We start from the raw sequence: 14,518 nt of genomic DNA, 5'->3' as shown, positions 1-14,518 counted from the left end.
AACTCAAGCAGTTATTGGCATGATTCAGGTCCTTCCCATAGAGAAAACTCAAGAGCCACAGGGTTTACCTGGAAAATTCTATCACATCTTTAAGGAAGAAATAATGCCAATCTTATATAGATTTTTTCAGAAAGCAGATGAGAAAAGAATACTTTCCAACTTTTTTGTGAAGCCAGGATAACCCTAAAACCACAATCAGCAAGTGCATTACAAGAAAAGAAAGTAAAAAAGAAAAGAAAAGAAAAGAAAAAAAAAGCGACAATTTTCCTTAATGACTGCAATGGAGAAATTTTAATAAAATGTTAACAAAGTAAGTCTAGTAATATATACATAGGATAATACAACACAACCAAGTGGAGTTTATCCCAGAAATTCAAGGTCACTTTAATGTTAAAAATGTAATTTATTACACTAAGAAAATAAGGGAGAACTATCATATAAATGTCTTTATAGATGCAGAACAATTATTTTTAAAAATTTAACTCCTTTGTAGTAAAATCTTTCAGAAAATGTAAATACAAGAAAATTTTTATAATCTGATATGAAAAATCTACAGTTACAATATACTTCGTGATGAAATTTTAGACATTATTCTCCTAAATTCAAGAAAACAGAAAAAAAATTATTTTCAACATTTTCACTCAACATTGCACTGGAAATCCTGGATGATACAATATAGAAATAAAATAAAATAAAAGACATAAAGATTGAGAAAGAGTAAATAAAACTCTTTATTTACAAATGGGAAGATTATGTGCATAGAAAATGCAAAAGAATATACAAAAACTCTGCTAGGTCTCACAAGTGAAGTCAACAACAAACAATTGGAAGATAACATGCTTAAAATCATTAATGGCATCAAGAAATATAAAATACGTGGGAAAAAATTAATGAAAAATACACAAAGTTTGATAGGCTGAAAATTATAAAACATTGCTGAAAGTAAAGAAAATCTAAATAAATAGTCACACCGTGTTCATAGATTGGAAGATTCTATATTGAGAAAATGTCAATTATTCCTTGTATTAATTTCCTATGACTGTGGTAGTAATTTAGTAAATTCATGCTCTTACAGCTCTGTACATGAAGTCTGATGTGGATTTCACTGTGCTAACATCAAGGTGTCAAGAATCTATTCTGTCTGGAGGCTTCAGATAGAATCTACTTTCTTGCCTTTTCCAGCTTTTATCCCCTCCTGCCCCTACTCTTCTTGGCTCATGACATTTTCCTCCATCTTCAAAGTCAGCAATAACATGCCAAGTTCTTCTTATGCTGCATCATTTGACTTCCTGTTCTACCTCGCTTTTCCATACTTAAGGACTGTTGTGATTACATTGATTGAACCCAGATAGGCTAAGGTTATCTCCCTATTTTAAGGTAGCTGGGTGTTACACTTAATTCCATCTGCAATCTCAATTCCCCTTTGCCACACAATCTAACTTTATTTATAAATTTCAAGGATTAGCTTGTGGGCATCTTTGGCAGGGGGCAAGGTGAAAGGAAAAACTTATTATGCCAGCCACTTTTCTCAAATCATCAGTAGCTTCAATATAATTCCAACAAAACATCAGCATATCTCTTTGTAGAACTTGACATGCTGAAACTAAAATGTATTAACAATACTAAACAATTTAGAACTGTTGACCCTTAACCAACACAAAGGCTAGGGGTGCCAACTCCCATGCAACTGAAAATTCACATATGACTTTCAATTCCACAAAAACTTAACTAGGAATAACCTACCATTGACCAGACTTACAGATAACATAGACAGTCGATTAACACATATTTTGTATATTATATGTATTGTATTCTGTATTCTTACAATAAAGCAAGCTAGAGGGCAAAATGGTATAAGGAAAATTATTTAAAAAGAGGAAATATATTTGCAACACTATACTGTATTTATTGATACTATAAGTTTGCATCATTTGTTTATAAGATGAATCATCTGTCTAAAATGGAAGAAACCAAAGCTGCAAACCTCAATCGATGGTACATATCAAGTAATTCAACTTTTTCTTATAATGTCATAACTTTGCTTCTTGGAAGCGCTTGCAGCATCATGAGTGTCACTTTATGTGGGTTCCATGAAGTTATTCAAGATTTACGTGATTGTATTAAACACCATGAAAAAATACGAGAGGATTGCAAGAGATCACTTTTTGTTGTGACACACAATTTACTGGAGAGACTGCTCATGTGAAGGTGATTAGCATCACATGGTGTTTTAGCCAGATACTCATAAAACCTGAGCTCACCACAACACTTGAATCAAGAGGCTGTGGGTTGTAGTAAAGGTTTCACGTGGTGCCTACCAAAGTCTAGTAGTAAAGGATCTATTGTGGCTAAGAGCATTTCTTCTAATGCCAGTGGCTGTAAAGTGAGCATCCTGTTAACTGACTGTGGCTGCTACCACATCTGCTTGTTTCCTCCAACAGGAGATAGCTACAAAATTATTACAGTCGCACAGTATGAAGTACAGTTCATTTTATGCAGTTATGATTTAATACTGCATCTTTACATTTGTTTTCATTTCTCTAGACTGTGAATTTGCCATGAATAGTCTGTAAGTTTTTGCATGCATATGTTTTCACAAATTTTATCCTTTTATCCTAGATTTGCATATATTTTTTGGTAGCAAATGATAAAATGGACTAGTGTCTACAGATATCAGATGCATTTGTAGCATACCTAACTTTTTCTTTTTCTTTTTCTTTTTGGATATCGCTAGGCTACAAAATTCTTCTGTATGTTTTTTCAAGTTGTCACAAATCTCCAAAAACTTTTTCCATATTATTTTTTAAAATTTGTCTTTAAGTATATCTGTGCAGTTCAGACTCGTGTTGTTCAAGTTTCAACTGCACTAAACAATCTTGAAAAAGATAACCAATTCTGGCAGACTTGCAACATGATTATAAGATTGTCTATAAAGCTGTAGTGATTAAGATGGTATAATATTGGTGTCAGAATACACTAATGATGGATCAGTAACAAATGGTGCTGGAACATTTGGATGTCCATATGAAAATAATAAACAATGATGAATAATACTTCACAACATTCTCAAAAATTACCTCAAGATGGATTGCACACTTAAACTTAAAAGCTAAACTGGAATGTTCTAGAAGAAAACATAGGACAATACCTTTGTCACTTTGGGGTAAGCAAAGTTGTCTTAGAATGTGAAAAGATCTAGCTTTTCAAGAAAAAAAAATGATAAACTAATAAACTGAATAAAAATTTTTAAAATTCTGCTTATCAAAAGACACTGAAAAGAAAATCGGAACCACAAACCTGGAGAAAACATTAACAATACATATATCTAACCATCATGGATACATGTTGCATCACCCAGAACACTCTCTCAGGCTGAAGGATTTATTCTATGAACTGCTTGGAAAGTTGTTGACTGACAGCTCTCTGTTGAAAGCCCTCTTAAGAATGACCTAGGCTGAGGAAGTCACACCCTTTCTCAGGGGTATCCAGCTGCCACTAGCTTGTTGACTCAGGAGTATACAGGTTTAATCCCTCACCCCAATTCAGGACAACGTTGAAGGGTTAACCCATGTTCAGAACTTCTCATGGTGTCGGCTGATACAACATTGTGACTACACAGATGACCAACTTCTTTCTCTTACCAATTTTACTTCCTTCCTTCAGGCCAATCCCAAGAGCAGTCCTTAGTACTTCGCACCTGAGAAACATTGACAAAAGACTTGTGCTCCTAATATATACATTACTCCCACAAATCAATAATGCAAAAGTAAGATAATCAACTTTTCTAAATGGATAAACTATTTGAAAAGACACTTGACAATAACAGATTTGCCAATAGCCAATAAGCTCGTGAAAAGATTGTTAATCATCAGTAAATCAAATCCACAATGAGAAAGCACTAAGCACTCACTAGAATAGCTGAATAATAAAAAAGACTAACAATACTGAGTGGGGATATGATGTGGAACAACTGGATCTTTTATACTTTGCTGATGAGACTATAAATTGATACAATCACTTTGGAAAACTACTTGAATGTTTTATAATGTTCACAACATACCTACCACATAATCCAGCAATTCTACTCCGATATTTACCCTCAAGAATGAAAACATGCCCACAAAAAGTTTAAACAATAATGTTCATTAAAACTTGATGTATTATAGCATAAATTTAGAAACAACCAAATTATCCATCAATAAAAGGATATTTAAATGAGTTGTAGCATATACATACCACGGAACTACTTAGCAGTAAAAAATAAGCAACTACTGGTACACACAACAACATAAATCAATCACAAAAACACTTTGTTGAGTGAACGAAGCTAGACCCCCAAAACCACATATTGTGTATTCAGTAACAAGCAAAATGAATATATGGAGGTAAAAACCAGAGCAGTGATTGTCTGAGGAGCAACAGACCTTGAAGAGAACTTTCTAGAGTAAGAATTTTTTAGGGTGATGGCAACATTCCATAAATTGATTGGGATATTGGTTTACAGGTGAACATATTTGTCAAAATGTATTAAACTGTACACTCAAAATCTGCGCACTTTACTATGAGGAAAAATATTATTTGACAGAAAAATATATTTTTTATGAACACAGGAGGGGAAAAACTGTTAAAGTCAGTAAGTCAGGAGAACAGAGGAAGGGGACATTCAGAGGAACAAGCTCTGGCTTCTTGGTCAATTCCAAGTTTCCTAACATGTTTGCTTTCCCTGGAGACGCTTATAATAGATACTTATTATGAAACTCAAGCACATTTGAACATCCAGAATATTTTCATGTTTACTGACAGTAATAGGTTTGAGGGTGAAACAGGCGGTGACATCTTGTGCTGCACTTAGGAGTGCAGTACCCAGCCCCAAAATGCAGAGTTCAACCGCTTAGTTCTGCCTCTGTTTGTGAGACCTAGACAAGTTAGTTATCTAGTTATCCTCTCAACTGTAAAACGAGGATGATGATATAATCGTATCCACTTAGTGAGGCCACCTCGAGAATGAAGTGCCTTAACATGTGCAAAGCTTTTAAAAAGTCTTGGCATATAATAAGTACTTGGTAACTATTAATATCTTAATGGTTCTCTTCCAGAAAAGTAGAAAAGAGTACTAGAGCAGATTCTCATGCGTGGACTTGCTATTGTGCAAGTTTTAAGTAGAAAAGGATATATAGACCTTGGAAACCTTGAATCTGTCTGTATACATCTCTGAAATGGTCGCTGGCACTGCTGTGGGGACCAAGCAGTGACGATTTCTATTCAGGGAAGAGGCAGTTCTGAATTCAATGACGCTGTTCGCAGGGAATCAAGAGGCTGTGGGTTCTAGCAAAGGTTTCACTGTGGTGCCTACCAATGTCTGGTGATAAAGGATCTATTTCTTCTCATGCCAGTGGTTGCAAAGTGAGCATCCCATCAACTGACTGTGCCTGCTACCCTGTCTGCTCATTTCCTCCAAATTACATAAACTGCAGCCAGTCAGAATACTTGTGAAATATTGAATGGTACATTTACTTTTATTGGTTCTTCCTTTATTCCATCAAAGGTTATAAACATCTTCATTTCACTTCAGATTTTGCCAAAGTTATCCCTGAATTAGACCTCAAAATGACTACATTACTACAAACTAGATTAAGTTAGCCAGCTTATATTACCGACAGTAGTTTGTCTTTGTTCTCAGATAAATATACAGTTCTGTCCTAAAAATTTGATGTAGCCTTCTTGAAAAAATGTGATGAATTCCCTGACAGTGTACAGCAATCCAGAGACATTACTTACTGAAATGGATGCTGCCGTATAATGTGTCTCACTGAATCAGAAATATTTCCCAGTTGATTATTGGATGCATAAATCCAATCAAAATTATCACCTATCGAACTGAAAACATTAAAGTTACAAAACCAAATGGATCACCTGACAAATCATAAATATTGCCATGGCATGCACAGTACATATCAGCAATCTAAGTCTTGAGTCTAGACAGGGGAGAAAAGTTAACTCTTTCAGGCGGGTAGCAGAGTAAGGCAGCTGTGCTCTCCCAGAAACAACTCCCACATCATTAGGTTTCAGAATTCAGACTGCCCTTCACATCTGAAAAGACAGCCTTCCAAGCAGTACATGACAAAAAGTCTCCTTCCGTTTCCCTGTCCTCTCTCCCTGGGAGCCAGTGACCTCTAGAACTGTAGACAAAGCAGCTTTTCTGCTGCATTTAAAACAAACATCGCACAAGAAGGTGACCCCGATGGTCAAGAGAATATGAGGTGGTTCTCGCTGATCATAAGAATGTAAAGTTGAACGCTCATTAATATGCCATTCCTGCTTTCTTCCCAAGAGAAAGTTGAATTTGGGGTTACCAGGACAGGGCAGGGCCATCTCAGGGTGAATCGAAGTGGGCGTTTTGTTTTAATTTTAGAGTGGCTTGTCAAGTCCTCTCTTATTTCTCTCCTCTCTACGCCTCACTGTGTTTTTCTTTGTCCTGTATGTAAACTCATATAGAGAGTAACCAAATGTCTTACGTACTTGAAGACATTTCTGCTTTCAGATATGTTATTTTCCCCATAAGCATACTCATACATATCAGATCATGTTTCCTACTTTTTAATTTGAAAACCAAGGTCACCAAGATGCCCATGATGAAAACACTGCCCCATTCTGTGCTGTCTGTCTTCATTCCCCTGTCATTAAGTGTGGCAGACATTTTGCTACATTGGTATTCTCTGCCATAGTCTGTATGTTAGTTAACATTCTTTTGGTTGCAAGTGATAGAAACAGTCTCCAGCTAAGTTAAGTAAAAAAAGTAATTTATTGAAAGGATGCTGAGGCAGCTCCTCAAATCCAAGGACGAGGGAACAGCCAAGTCCACAGACTGAAACCTCAGCCAGAGAACTCTGTAGCCCTTCTCTCTAGAGTATTGCTACTGATGCAAGTCAGCTCTGAGCAATCAAACCTTTGTGTGTTTCAACTCAAAATGCCAAATTGGAGACTCCAGAAAGGATCTGATTTGCTCAGCTTGGATTAGGTGGCCACTGCTGCATCAATTAGCTAATGACAGAGGTTAAGCCCATTTGATAAGACATGGCCATCAAGGGTCTCTCCTTTGCCTATCTGGGGCAGTTTCCCTTCAAGGAAGGTGACACCAAGAGGTGTTTGAGCTCAGGAATCCCTCTTTGTAAATTTCTTTAAACAGAACCAAGCCTGTGAAATCTTTCTTTAATTCTTTGCCATAATACTTCCAACAATGTCTAGGGGGATGTGGTCTCTCCATCCCAAAAGAAAGGCATGTCCTGAAATCTAGGTGTTTCCATGGCTTTAAAAACATTATTGACTCACCTTGACATGGTAGAGAGATTGTTAAGCCAACAACGGCTTACAATACATCTGCCCAGCATGCCTGACCAAGTTTAGAAAAGGAAAACTTCTATAGCCAAGTTAAGATACATTCACCTACCTAAAGACATAATTTAGGATGGAAGAAGGAAGGGCTCTTTTAAAATGCCAACCAGCTAGTTTATGGCCTCCATCAGTGCTGCAGAGATGGAAAAGGAAGGTGTCAAAAGAATAAAGCAACTGATTTACTATCTGCAAAAGATTAACAGCTCTGCTAGACCTGGGCAAGTATGGAAGTAGAGCCGAGTGAAATGTTCCCGTTAGACACACACTGATGAAAAGGGGCTGGGCGAGTAGATTGACCAACTTCTTTCTGTGGTAGGGAAAACATTGCTATGCATCATGGTTGATATTGTCAGTCTAGGGAAGTGTTTGGGAATTCAGATAGTTTCAGTTTCATTTTTAAAAATTGAGATAATCAAATTATTTTTGCACTAAGTAAGAACAAAACTTTTACTTTCTGTGTAAATTAGGGATATCATGGAACGTCAGTCTCCTTGGAGGACTTATTCAGGTCTCCCTTTTGGAAGTAGGGAATGCCAAAATGCCCAGAAGGAAGCTGCAATTTGGTGAAGGCACATATCAGGAGAGTTGATATGAGTCAAACCAAGCTGTGTGTCAAATGCAAGAAGCAAGATGTTGGCCAGGATTAGAGGCAAGCCAGTTCCAGAGCCAGAGTCACCTTGTCTCTGCAACAGATTGACTTGTCTCTCCGAACACTATGAGAGGTCAAGTGCCTCACTGGGAATCATAGTTCCTCCTAGTCAGAGGCAAGAGGCTGGGGACAGGCATCTGGGGCAAGAGTAGCCTCAAACACATGCCAAGCCCAAGCCTACAGAACACAAGGAACCGAGCACAGGACAGTTGCGTCCATATATTTGGAACCCAGGGCCATTGCTTGGAATAATCTGAGGAGGTCCCAAAGAAATGACTAAGTTCTAGATCATATCAAAATAAAAACTAATAAGCAAATGTCTTTCTAAAGCCATAAAAAAAATCACATTCTTTACTAGTGTGCTGTGAAAATCTGTCAGTTTCATCTCATTTCTAAATAAATTGGATAAAAAGTATTTATTTTCCAATGTTAATTCTATCTCTCTATTTATCCATGACTTTGGGTGATGAGTTATGGAAGGGGAAGCCTTTCTCATGTTTAAACTGTGCCATTAGGCCTCTGAGAGGTATTCTAGCCTGATTAGTTTGCATTAGGGTACTGCTTCTAAACCCTATCAGACCCAATGTCTCTTATTTATTTATTTAGTTAGTTAGTTAGTTAGTTAGTTAGTTAGTTAGTTAGAGTCTCACTCTTTTGCCCAGGCTAGAGTGCAGTTGCACTATAACAGCTCACCACAGCTTCAACTTGGGCCTCCCACTTCATCCTCCCAAGTAGCTGAGACTATAGGTGTGCGCTATCATGCCTGGCTAATTTTCTGATTTTTCTTTTCTTTTTTTTTTTTTTGTGAAGCCTGGTCTCACTATGTTGCCTACATTGGTTTCAAGTTCTTAGGCTCAAGCAATCCTCCCATCTCCACCTCCCAAAGTGTTGGGATTACAAGTGTGAGCCACTGTACTCAGCCCAGTGTCTCCTTTTAGAGCAAGTATTGTGTAATACTTTCCTTACTATCTTGAGACTAAAATATATCTTAATAACATAATGTTTTAAAAATCAAGGTAATTCCATAATTATAATTTAAATAAGAAATAAAAAGCACCTCATTTATCATAAAATAATAGCATATTTCAGTATATAAAAGTTCAGCTATGGCTTCATTAGAAGACAGAATGAAGTAGTCAGATGTTTGTGCCTATATGTGGAATTACTCTGATTGCAAAAACTGAAAAGGTCAACTGGTATAAGTGCCATGATGGCAACTCAAGTGCCCCAGACAGAACTGCTGTCAGTGACACAGTTTTCTAAAGTGGCTAGCAATTCTTGGTTAAGTTTCCAATAAAGCAAAGTATAGTCTTCTCTCTGCTCACATGGTAGTTGCACTCATGGAAAATTCAATATATATTTAAACTGTACCCAAAATAGTCTGTGTTTCTATATAAAAAGAATTGAGTTAGGCTTGAAGTTTAGATAGTTGCAAACAGGTTTTTCACCTACAGTGCTTCTGGGACATTTAAAAGCCATGTAGACCATGCATCAATTATTCACTGTGCAAGACCATCCCGCATATTACAGAGCATAGAGAATCCATAACACTCACCTAATTAAGGCAATTGCACTTCTCAAACATTGTGACAATCAAAAATTTTCCCCCATTTTTCCAAATGACCCTTAAAGGGAGGTGTGCCAGAGAGCCATTATCTTAGGGCATCTTTCTATGACATCACACTTAAAATATAAGGATCATTTAATTAAGCCTTTTTGTAGTATAAAGATACTATATTGTCAAATACCAAAGTCATGAACCAATCTATATAGACCTGAGCAATCAGGTTTGTTTTTTGTTCTATTTGGGGTCTCACTCTCACCCAGGCAGGAGCACAGTGGCATGATAATAGCTCACTGCAGCCTCAACTTTCTGGGCTCAGGAGATCCTTTCATGTCAGTCTCCTGAGTAGCTAGGACCACTGTCATGCACCACCACACCTGGCTAATTTTTTTTAGTTTTTGTAGAAATAGGGTCTTACTATGTTGCCCAGCTGCTCTTGAACTCCTGGCTTCAAGCAATCCTCTTGCCTCTGTTTCCCAAAGTGCTGAAATAATGAGCATGAACCACTACACTCAATCCCTATTGGATTATAAGTAAAAGCTCAGAATGGAAAGTGTTCACCCATTTTGAGTTGCCTCATTCACCTGAGAGATCACTGACATGGTATTGGATCTTAATCTGTCCTATGCTTCTGACCTTCTATAATACTCTGTGTCTACAGAATATTAACTACTTGTGACTTATGTATAGTCTAAGTGTTAGCCCTTTTCTAACATATCTTGTGTTTCCTCACAGGAACTGACATAAGACAATGGACTGGTGAACTACTTCCAGGGAGCCATGGAGAACAGTAGACAGGAAGAATCACTCCTAGATTGTAGAACCAAATCTTAGTCAAGAACACTTTCTGCCTCTGGACAGGAAGAACCACTACCAGACAGTAGAACTAGATCCTAATCAAGAACATTTGCTGCCTCCAAAGTAGGAGGACCTGCCAACATGCTCTCAGCTGGATTTCAAAAGTGCTAGGGACCAGTGACTGCTATTTATCTTTCATTCCTCCCCTTTACAAGCAAGTATGTTTACTTGACTTAACATTTCCCAGTATCACATTGATGTAAGGCATGTATAAGTGGGGGTTGGGGGGAGGGTGGGTGGAGACAACATGTCTTTTTAATTCATGGGTCTCCAGATCAAGAGGAGCTATACTTAAACAATGATACCTCATCTGCAGTTGGACCTGATTTAGATCTTGAAGTCCTGGACATTAACTCTGATGCCATAACAAGATGATACTTTTGAGGGACCTGCAAAGACTATAGTCAATTTTTTAAAATCCACAATATCTTTGAATTTCTTCCCATTGCCACTTGGTGCTGTGACCTGCTTTTGCCAATAGGACATTAGCAAATGTGATGCAAAGAGAAGCTTAGAAAGTGCTGGTACACTGAGGTTTGGAATTGTTGCTTGGAAACTATGCAAACAAGCTTAGACTAACCTCCTAAAGGATGAGAGGAGGTGGAAATAGACCATGGCTCCCCAGCCCATTCAGAAACAGCCACAACCACATGAGAAAGCCTGAGTCAGATCAGCTGAACTACCCATTTGAGTCCAGTCCCACAGGCCAAATTACAGGAACATGAGCTAATCAATGATTGCTGTTTCAATCACTAAGTTTTGGGGCTAGTTTGTTACACAGCATAGATTAACTGCTGCAGTATCTCTTTAGCATTTAGTGACAGGAATCACAGGCCCATGATCAGTCAGAAGGAAGTCCCTGGTGGGTCCTACATAAGACTTCATTATCTGATTCACTGGAGACATCCAAGATACCAGCTTATCAGAAGAGACATTGGCAACTCTGATTACTGACTTATATTAAATGACCAACTTTCACACATAAAGTCTCCAATCTTGCTAAGTTATCAGATTCTGAAACTGCCAGAGGAAAAAAAAACTTCATGGTCCAGGACACTTACCTGACATTTTTAGACAGTTTCTCTAGCTTTAATTTTACCTTTGGCTTATGAAATCTTATCTACTAGATCCGTTGCACTCCATAAAAGCTTTGGAATTTCATCAAATTACACAATGTAACTTGACCTCTGTGTATCTACCCCCATTATCCCAGCCTATTGCAAGGCACATGCGATTAAATGTCATTAACCAACCAGAACTAAAGAAGCCTCATAAATAGGCATGCTCACCTTTGACCAAATACAGTTCACAGACTGTTTCAGGACAGAGAAGCTGGAGTTTCTCTTGGCGCTTCTGTTTCTGAGTTAAATTGGGACTGTGTGGAGTGAAAAGGGTACTAAACCAGGAGTTAAAAGCCCTGACTTTGGTTTAGATTCTTCCTTCCATTTGTAGAGAGATCTTGGAGATATTTAACCTCACCAAGCCTTGGCTTTCACATCTGCAAACGAAAATGATGAAACCTGGCCTAGCTGCCCTCACTGGGTAGGTATGAGGAATAAACACGACGATGCTTTGAAAAGGATTTTGAAAACTGCAAGATGGGCAGCACATGTCGGCATTATCAGGTGCCATTGGACCCGCAGAAGGCTTGCTTTGAAATGCTTTTTCTAGTGATAATATTTCACCTGTACGCAGTACTGTATAGTGAAGCAGTAGCCGCAGTGCTTACCAGAGAGAAGAGAACACAGTCTGACATGCTGTCAATGCAAAGCCCTCCATGTCTTGGTGCTGACTGCTAACAGGGGGCTTGGGCCCTTCCAGAGGCTGGCCTCTGCCTGTGCAGTGGAGGTCTTTCTAGCATGTGTGCTGCATTTGCTCACTATATTAGGACTGACAGCCCTCTTTCTTTTTTTCTCTCTGTCTCTCTCTCTGTCTCTCTCTCTTTTTCTTTCTTTATTTCTAAGCAGGATTTATTGAGAGGACAGAAAAGCTCCCACAGTGGGAGGGGACCTGAGGGGGTTGCCGTTCTTTTTTTGTTTTTTAAGAGATAGGGTCTCACTCTGTCTACCAGGTTGGAGTACAGTGGCACAATCACAGCTCACTGCAGCCTCACCCTCCTGGGTTCAAACAATCCTCCCACCTCAGCCTCCCAAGTAGCTGGGACTACAGGTGCATGCCACCATGCCCAGCTCTTTTTTTGTTTTTGTTTTTTTATTTTTTGTAGAGTTGAGGACTCACTTGTAGACTCGAGGCCCAGGCTGGTCTTGAACTCCTGGGCTCAAGTGATCCTCTCGCCTCAGCCTCTCAAACTGCTGGAATTATAGAGGTGAACCACCATGTCCGGCTGAAATTCCCATTTCTATACCTGCAGAATGCATCTCTACTGAAAGGCTCCTGTGTTCCCTTCATACATGCCCCTAACATGTGTGGGGCCTGGGGCAAGAGGACAAATGGAAATCCACACACCCTATGTCTAAATATTCAAAAGTATTAAGGAAGCTAATAGAAGAGCTAAATAAAATATATTATAGCCTCGTATCTTGACAAACACATCTTCACACTGACCTTGACGGCTAGTTTCAAATTTAGAATTCCTCAGACATCTCAGAACTTCTCCCCAGGATACGGTGGCCTCTGATCTATCCTTTCTCTTCCATCCCACACTATGCGGGCCTCAAGATCACACACATGGACACTCAGTTTCCATGTCTAAGCTCCATCCACACTCCACACAAATGTCTGCATTTTTGGTTGCCAATTAGGTTGCAGGGTGCACTGGGGGAGTCCAGTTCACACTTAGAAAGACAGGCCCAGGAAGACGCTCACACAGACCCTGGAAATAGGCTTCCAGAACCCAGGATAGTGGACTGTGGTCTGGTAGGGGAGTGTGGACTCCAGCTGCCTTGTTCCCTTGGTCATGCAGACCCCTCGGCCCTTTCTCACTGGAATTCCTAAACCTTCCAGCTTGCAGTCTACCACTCTTCTCCCCGCCACCTTCAAAAGCAAGCCATGACCCAAGAAGAGAGTGGACTGGCAACCAGGGTTGACATTAAAAGATATTCTTAGACAAGCATGGCATGAGTACCATCCAATCATCCAACTATCCTACCAATAAAAATAGACACAGATTACAAGCAATTGCTGTGTACCTAGAACTGGCATTGCTGTCTAGCTGATATTTATCCTTGGCTTTTTGTCCTCCCCCCGGTTACACTGGCAAAGTCCACACAATTGATTTTCTGCCTCAATTAACTTCCTGGGGCTGGAACCCTCTTCTGATCTTTAGTGTCATTGACTGTAGCAGGTTTCATTGTCCTTCCAGGTTCTTCTCAGCTCCTTTTTCTGGGATTCTCGATCAACAAAATGATCTCAAAGCCGGGCATGGTAGCTCATACTTGTATTCCCAGCACTTTGGGAGGCAGAGGAGGAAGGACTGCTTGAGGCCAGAATTTGAGACCAACCTAGGCATCATGGCAAGACTCTGTCTCTAATAAAACATGTTTAAAAAAATCAGCTAGCATAGTGGCACATGCCTATAGATCCAGCTACTTGGGAGGTTGAGGCAGGAGGATAACTTGTGCCTGGGAGTTAGAGGCTGCAACAAGGTATGATTGCACCACTGCACTCCAGCATGGGTGACAAAACAAGACTCTGACTCTAAAAAAATAAAATTAATTTTAAAATCTTGATTCATAGTGTCACCATTTGTCTATGATAAAACTGCTACCTAAGATTCACTGCTGGCCCCACACAGTAGCAGGGGGTCTGTGGAATACTAGGTGACTCCTCCCCTTAACTACCGGGCACTGGACAGTGGCTGAGCCAGCCAGATTAGACCAGACAAGATGTAAACTCAGAGTGGCTGGAAGCTGAGTTTTAGGCAAAGTCCTGTCCTTCTGGCCCCTGCTCACCTGTGTCCAGCCCTGCTGTTCCTGACTTTGGCTTTCATGGCCAGGCGCTGCTCCTCAGTTTATGCCCCAAGTCTAGAACTTCTGTGTCAGGCACCCCTTACTCCCATCTCTTTCCACTCTATCGTCCGGCCTGGTTTGCTTTTT

This window comes from Carlito syrichta, unplaced genomic scaffold (assembly GCF_000164805.1).
Source record: "Carlito syrichta isolate Samal-C Ts95f unplaced genomic scaffold, Tarsius_syrichta-2.0.1 Scaffold312209, whole genome shotgun sequence".
Classification (NCBI taxonomy): domain Eukaryota; kingdom Metazoa; phylum Chordata; class Mammalia; order Primates; family Tarsiidae; genus Carlito; species Carlito syrichta.
The sequence above is the reverse complement of the archived record's forward strand: the minus strand, read 5'-3'. Positions refer to the sequence as shown.